Raw genomic sequence first — 7,460 nt, forward strand, 5'->3', positions numbered from 1 at the left:
GGAAAGCGGCTGTCTGGGTCGTGCGGTTCGTTGTTGTGTTTTCTCCTAATATGTACCGTTGTTGTTCCTGTTTCCCTCTGTTTGCTGTTCTGTTAAACTGCCCTTATCCCGACCCACCAGTTCCTGCCTGCTTCTTTTCATTCTCCTCCACACGCCGGCGGGGGGAGGGGCGGCCACGTGGCGCTTTTGTTGCCGGCGGCAGCCGAAACCAAAACATTTAATTTGGCGCCCAACGGGGGGCTCGAACCCACGACCCTGAGATTAAGAGTCTCATGCTCTACCAACTGAGCTAGCCGGGCGTTAAAACTGCTGTCTTAGATTTTGTTAAATTTTGTTATAGGCATTTTTCTGTTTTTGTTATAGGCATTTTTCTGTGTTAGTTAAATAGTCGCCGGTAAAAATGTTGCTTTGTTCAGATGGCTGTGGTTTTTTAACCCTTATTTGCAGTATGTGTTTACTGCCATGCTGTTCATCATCACTGGAAAAAGGATTAGGATGATGATTTTGCTGTACTGTACGATATCGAATTATGATATGATAACATCACTATGCATGAAATTAGTCTTGTATTTGCATGCGGCACTGCGGTCATTTCCGTACCTCAGATGCTATGTCTTAGAATTTGTTAATAATCAAACCCAGCCTGTGGGGAAAACCGAAGGGGATATCTTCCCCCACTCTTTCGCCCCCCCTCTCTCCCTCAGGCTGGTCCTAATGGCTTTTGAGAATTTTGAGTACCTGTGGGATGCTCAGGCCAGCACTCTCCTTTTGTTCTGCCTCCTGAATGGGTTTTGGGTCTTGTTTAGAGTTAAATAAGTCGTTAAGAACATCATGCAGAGACCTGCCCCGGGGCTGGATAGCTGTGAGTGGCTGGGTGTGTGGGACAGCATGGGCAAGTACCTAGGGCAGTGGGCACCACAGGTGTTTTTGAAACTCACCCCTGAACAAATACAGAATCCAGACAGTCTAGTAAAATATCTGCAAAAAGTGTGCTGCCACCCTGGGAACTCCAGAGAGACACAGATCACAGCAACGTGCTGGGGTCTGGCCCACGCCTACCGAGCTGCCCTGTTTAACACTGTTCAGTGCCCTAAAGGGGAAAGAGGGGGAAACGAAGCGGCAGGCGCTGCGACTGGCGCTGCCCCCCCAGCTGGCTCTGCAACCCCTTCAGCCCAGCAGGCAGTCACAGCCCCCCCCGACCGGCACCACAGCTGCTGCAGCCACAGCTGCAGGGTCTGCCTCGGTTTCCCTGGCAGGCACAGCAGCTGCTCCAGCCCCAGCTCCAGCTGCGGGCATTGCGGCTGAACCCAATGACCAACCTGTGCCAGTAGCAGTCGCCCCTGTAAAACTAAAGAAAGACGCAAAGAGAGCAGATCGCTCCAGGAGGGATGACGCTGGGCTAGGGTCATCGTGGGAGATGACAGAGATCATCACCCGGTCCCTGTCCCTGGGCGAGCTGCGAGACATGCGCAAAGATTTCAGCCGCCACCCAGGCGAGCACATTGCCACCTGGCTGCTGCGGTGCTGGGATAACGGGGCCAGCAGCTTGGAATTAGAGGGCAAGGAAGCCAAGCAGCTGGGATCCCTGGCCAGGGACGGGGGCATTGACAAGGCCATTGGGAAGAAGGAACAAGTCCTCAGCCTCTGAAGGAGACTTCTGTCAGGCGTGAGGGAGAGATACCCCTTCAGTGACGATTTTATATGCTATCCTGGCAAGTGGATCAATATGGAAAGGGGTATTCAGTACTTGAGGGAATTCGCTGTGCGGGAGCTGATTTGCTGTGACACAGACGATGAGCAGGTACCCACAGACCCAGATGAACTCCAGTGCTCACAATCCATGTGGAGGAAGTTTGTGCGGAGCACACCCTCCTCATATGCCAACTCAGTGGCAGTTGTAAACTGGAAAGGTAAAGAGGCACCAACAGTTGATGAGGTGGCTGTCAGACTCCAGCAATATGAGGAAAGTCTCTCTTCCTCCCTTGTCTCAGCTGTGGAAAAACTGGTCAAGCGACTAGAAAGGAATACGTCCTACTCCCCACCTGTACGGGCCAGTGTCTCAGCTATTAGGGGTAAGCGTTTCTCTGCTCAGGAGAGGGAATATAGAGGCTACACACCCCGGAGCACCCTGTGGTTCTACCTGCGTGACCACGGAGAGGACATGAGGAAGTGGGATGGAAAACCCACCTCAAGTCTAGAGGCACGAGTGCTTGAGTTGCGAGGTAAAACAATCACAAAAGGGGATTCTCTTAGGAAAAATGCCGCTCCAGTTTCCAGCAGCCAGCTCTCCAGACCAGGTAGACAGTTTGATTTTGATTCCGATCCTCTGGAGGGGACCTCCAAGTCATTTTTACAGCAGGTGAGCAGCAAATTCTCTGACGAGGATTAGAGGGGCCCTGCCTCCAGCCAGGTGGAGGAAAGGGACAACCGTGTTTATTGGACGACGTGGATTCGGTGGCCTGGCACGTCAGATCCACAAGAGTATAAAGCTCTAGTGGACACTGGTGCACAGTGTACTTTAACGCCATCAGAGTTCAAAGGGTCAGAGTCCATTTGCATTTCGGGAGTGACAGGGGGGTCCCAAGAGCTGAGTGTATTGGAGGCTGAAGTGAGCCTCACTGGGCAGGAGTGGCAGAAGCACCCCGTTGTAACTGGCCCCGAGGCTCCGTGCATCCTTGGTATAGACTATCTTAGGAGAGGGTATTTCAAGGACCCAATGGGGTATCGGTGGGCTTTTGGCATAGCTGCTTTGGAGACGGAAGAAATTAAACAGCTGTCCATTTTGCCTGGTCTCTCGGAGGATCCTTCCGTTGTGGGGTTGCTGAGGGTTGAAGAACAACAGGTACCCATCGCAACCACAATAGTGCACCGGTGGCAATATCGTACCAACAAAGACTCCCTTATCCCCATTCATCAGCTGATCCGCCAGCTGGAGAGTCAAGGAGTGATCACCAAAACTCGCTCACCCTTTAACAGTCCCATATGGCCAGTGAGAAAATCTACTGGAGAGTGGAGACTGACAATAGACTACCGTGGCCTGAATGAAGTCACATCACCGCTGAGTGCTGCCGTGCCAGACATGCTAGAACTTCAATATCAGCTGGAGTCAAAGGCAGCCAAGTGGTACGCTACAATTGACATCGCTAATGCATTCTTCTCCATCCCTTTGGCAGCAGAGTGCAGGCCACAGTTCGCTTTCACCTGGAGGGCCATCCAGTACACCTGGAATCGACTGCCCCAGGGGTAGAAACACAGTCCCACCATTTGCCATGGACTAATCCAGACTGCACTGGAAAAGGGTGAAGCTCCAGAACATCTGCAGTACATCAATGACATCATTGTATGGGGTGACACAGCAGAGGAAGTTTTTGAGAAAGGGGAGAAAATAGTTCAGATCCTTCTGAAAGCCGGTTTCGCCATTAAGCGAAGTAAAGTCAAGGGGCCTGCGCAAGAGATCCAGTTTTTAGGAATAAAATGGCAGGATGGGTGCCGTCAAATCCCAATGGATGTCGTCAACAAAATAGCAGCTATGTCTCCACCAACCAGCAAAAAGGAAGCACAGGCCTTCCTGGGTGTTGTGGGTTTTTGGAGGATGCACATCCCAAATTACAGCCAGATTGTAAGTCCGCTGTACCACGTGACCCGGAAGAAGAATGATTTTGAATGGGGCCCTGAGCAACGACAGGCATTTGAACAAATTAAACGGGAGATAGTTCAATCCGTAGCCCTTGGTCCAGTCCGGTCAGGGCAAGATGTTAAAAATATGCTCTACACCGCAGCCGGGGAGAATGGCCCAACCTGGAGTCTCTGGCAGAAAGCACCAGGGGAGACTCGAGGTCGACCCCTGGGGTTTTGGAGCCGGGGATACAAAGGATCTGAGGCCCGCTATACTCCCACTGAAAAAGAGATTCTGGCAGCATATGAAGGCGTTCAAGCTGCTTCAGAAGCACAGCTCCTCCTAGCTCCGCAATTGCCGGTCCTGGGCTGGATGTTCAAAGAGAGGGTCCCATCTACGCATCATGCCACCGATGCTACATGGAGTAAGTGGGTCACTCTGATCACCCAGCGCACCTGAATGGGAAACCCCAGTCGCCCAGGAATTCTGGAGGTAATCATGGACTGGCCAGAAGGCAAAGATTTTGGAGCATCGCCAGAGGAGGAGGTGACAGGTGCTGAAGAGGCCCCACTGTATAACCAGCTGCCAGAAGATAAGAAAGAGTGTGCCCTGTTCACGGATGGGTCCTGTTGCATTGTGGGGAAGCAGCGGAGGTGGAAGGCTGCTGTATGGAGCCCTACACAACAAGTCGTGGAAACTGCCAAGGGAGAAGGTGAGTCCAGCCAGTTTGCAGAGGTGAAAGCCATCCAGCTGGCTTTAGACATTGCCAGTCGAGAGAAGTGACCAGTGCTCTATCTTTACACCGACTCTTGGGTGGTGGCCAATGCTTTGTGGGGGTGGCTGCAGCAATGGAAGAAGAACAACTGGCAGCGCAGAGGCAAACCTATCTGGGTTGCCCCATTGTGGCAAGATATTGCTGCCCGGCTGGAGCAGTTGGCTGTAAAAGTCCGTCACGTGGACGCCCACGTCCCTAGGAGTTGGGCCACTGAGGAACATCAAAACAACCACCAGGTAGATCAGGCTGCTAAGATTGAAGTGGCTCAGGTGGATCTGGACTGGTAACATAAGGGTGAACTGTTTATAGCTCGGTGGACCCATGACACCTCGGGCCACCAAGGAAGAGACGCGACATACCGATGGGCTTGTGACCGAGGGGTGGACTTGACCATGGACACCATCGCACAGGTTATCCATGAATGTGAGACATGCGCTGCAATCAAGCAAGCCAAGTGGGTAAAGCCTCAGTGGTATGGAGGACGATGATTAAAATATAAATATGGGGAGGCTTGGCAGATTGACTACATCACACTGCCACAAACCCGCCAAGGCAAGCGCTATGTGCTCACAATGGTGGAGGCCACCATCGGATGGCTGGAAACCTACCCTGAGCCCCATGCCACTGCCCAGAATACCATCCTGGGCCTTGAAAAACAAGTCCTGCGGCGACATGGCACTCCCAAAAGAACTGAGTCGGACAACGGGACTCATTTTCATAACAGCCTCATAGACACCTGGGCCAAAGAACATGGTATCGAGTGGGTGTATCACATCCCCTACCATGCACCAGCCTCTGGAAAGATCGAGCAGTACAATGGGCTGCTAAAAACCACTTTGAGGGCAATGGGGGGTGGGACTTTCAAAAACTGGGATACTCATTTAGCAAAGGCCACCTGGTTGGTTAACACCAGAGGGTCCACCAACCGGGCTGGTCCTGCCCAGTCAAAACCTCAGCGCCCCGTAGAAGGAGATAAAATCCCTGTAGTGCACATGCAGAACATGTTAGGGAAGACAGTTTGGGTTAATCCTGCCTTGGGCAAAGGCAAGCCTGTCTGGGGGATTTGCTTTTGCTCAAGGACCTGGGTGTACCTGGTGGGTAATGCGGAAGTATGGGGAAGTCCAATGTGTACTTCATGGGGATTTGATTTTGGGCGAGAATAGTCCATAAATGAATTGTATAAAGTTAATTGTTAAATAACCCTGTCACTGTCTGTTATCACTGTTATAATTGTTATATTTTGTACCAGTAGTAGCATAGTAAGAATCGTCCAGATTAAAGAAGGATGGACTTTTTTGATGAAAACCTAGCAGAGCACAGCGATGATGGAACTGGACCTGGTTTTAACAACTGGCATCCAGCAACTTCATCAAGATCAACATCTCCTGCAGACTGTGGGCACGGGCCGCACCAGATACATCAGTCGTGAGCTCTTGATGCAGCAAGTGACCGCCCATCACCACACATCACCTCTCCTGCCACGGAAGACCATTATGACAGATGGAGCCTGAAGTCATGGATTAAATGAACTCAACGGACACTTTAGAGTGATGATCCATAGACTAAGGGAATGATATCTGGAGACAGGAGAAGTGGTGGTGATCAACTGGACAATGGGGGACCTGGGCATGACGTAGATGGTATAGAATAAGGGGTGGATAATGTCCTGGGTTTGGCCAGGACAGGGTTAATTTTCACCGGACTCCAGGAAGGGGCACAGCCAGGGGGTGGGGGCTGACCCCATCTGGCCAAACTGAGCCCAGTATTTCATACCATGTGACATCACGCTGGGTTCCGGGGAGGGGGGGGGGGGGGGGCAGCGTGGCAGGAACTCTCTCGCAGCTTGGGGGGGCTCGGCGCCGGTCCTGTTCGGGAAAGCGGCTGTCAGGGTCGTGCAGTTCGTTGTTGTGTTTTCTCCTAATATGTACCGTTGTTGTTCCTGTTTCCCTCTGTTTGCTGTTCTGTTAAACTGCCCTTATCCCGACCCACCAGTTCCTGCCTGCTTCTTTTCATTCTCCTCCGCATGCCGGCGGGGGGAGGGGCGGCCGCGTGGCGCTTGGCGGCAGCCGAAACCAAAACAAGACCCTCTAATACTCTTTGGACTGTCCATTTCCTGCAAGTTTCTGATGGGCTGGAGCAGCCAGGAGGAATCTGTATTCTCTTAGTTAATGCTTGGGTTTTGTACAAGGAGAATTTTACACTTGACATGTTTTCTAAGACCTTTCATTTTCTAAGATCCTCTACATCATGAAAAAGGTCTGACCAGTTTTTTATAAACATGGCTAGGCATGACTGTTGACAGGGAATTAATCATGATTTACATCACAGCTGAGAAAATAAAATTCTTGGTATGTATACCTTTGCAAGAAACCAATAAAAATCCTACACTGCTTCTTTACTGCATAGCAACCTTCAGTGTGCTCTTGCTTTCTGCTGATTTGAACAGACCCTGCTGTATTCCTACACTTCTCATTTTGTAAACAGTAATACCAATAAAAAGAATTTTAAACATATTTTAGGATTTTTTACGCTGGGGAGTATGGCTTTGCTTTGAAAAAACATAGCATGACAGAGTTCTGTGTTTGCTGTTTCGCAATGTTTTACAGATCAAACACGTTGACTTTATAAATATTGTACAACTCTCTATGCAACCTCTACTTGGAATCCGAGAGCTCACACCAAGATCTTCTTTTCTTGCATATCTTTGCCAGTGGTAATGATTCAAGAGAACATACTACATCCTCAAAAGTAAGTCTTACCTGAAAAATGCAAGATGGTACAGAAATTCTCAAGCCAAGTGGACTCTTAAGAGGTAAGTCATTTCACATGGCTCTGCACAACAGCTTGGATGTGGAAACACCTTTCCATGGTACCACAGTGTCAGGCAGGCATAGAAACGTGCTAACTTGGTTAAGCTGCATCCAGACCTGAGCTGATGAAGCCGCCTTTGTCCTGTGTCATGCATAGGTGTCCATAAACTCAAGCATATCCAGTACACCTAAATTACTATGTTGCTTCTTCCTGTGTCTCCACTGCTTTAGAGATGGAGGTGAAATAAAAACCTACAAA

The 7,460-nt window shown here is 50.4% G+C and overlaps 1 non-coding gene across 1 annotated transcript; it reads right to left on the bottom strand.

The window, feature by feature from the left end:
- Nucleotides 1–226: 226 nt before the first annotated feature.
- TRNAK-CUU (transfer RNA lysine (anticodon CUU)) lies at nucleotides 227–299 on the bottom strand. Its single transcript has one exon. It is a non-coding gene; the product is annotated as a tRNA-Lys (tRNA).
- Between the last annotated feature and the right edge of the window lie 7,161 nt (nucleotides 300–7,460).

Source organism: Opisthocomus hoazin, chromosome 3 (assembly GCF_030867145.1).
Source record: "Opisthocomus hoazin isolate bOpiHoa1 chromosome 3, bOpiHoa1.hap1, whole genome shotgun sequence".
Taxonomy (NCBI): domain Eukaryota; kingdom Metazoa; phylum Chordata; class Aves; order Opisthocomiformes; family Opisthocomidae; genus Opisthocomus; species Opisthocomus hoazin.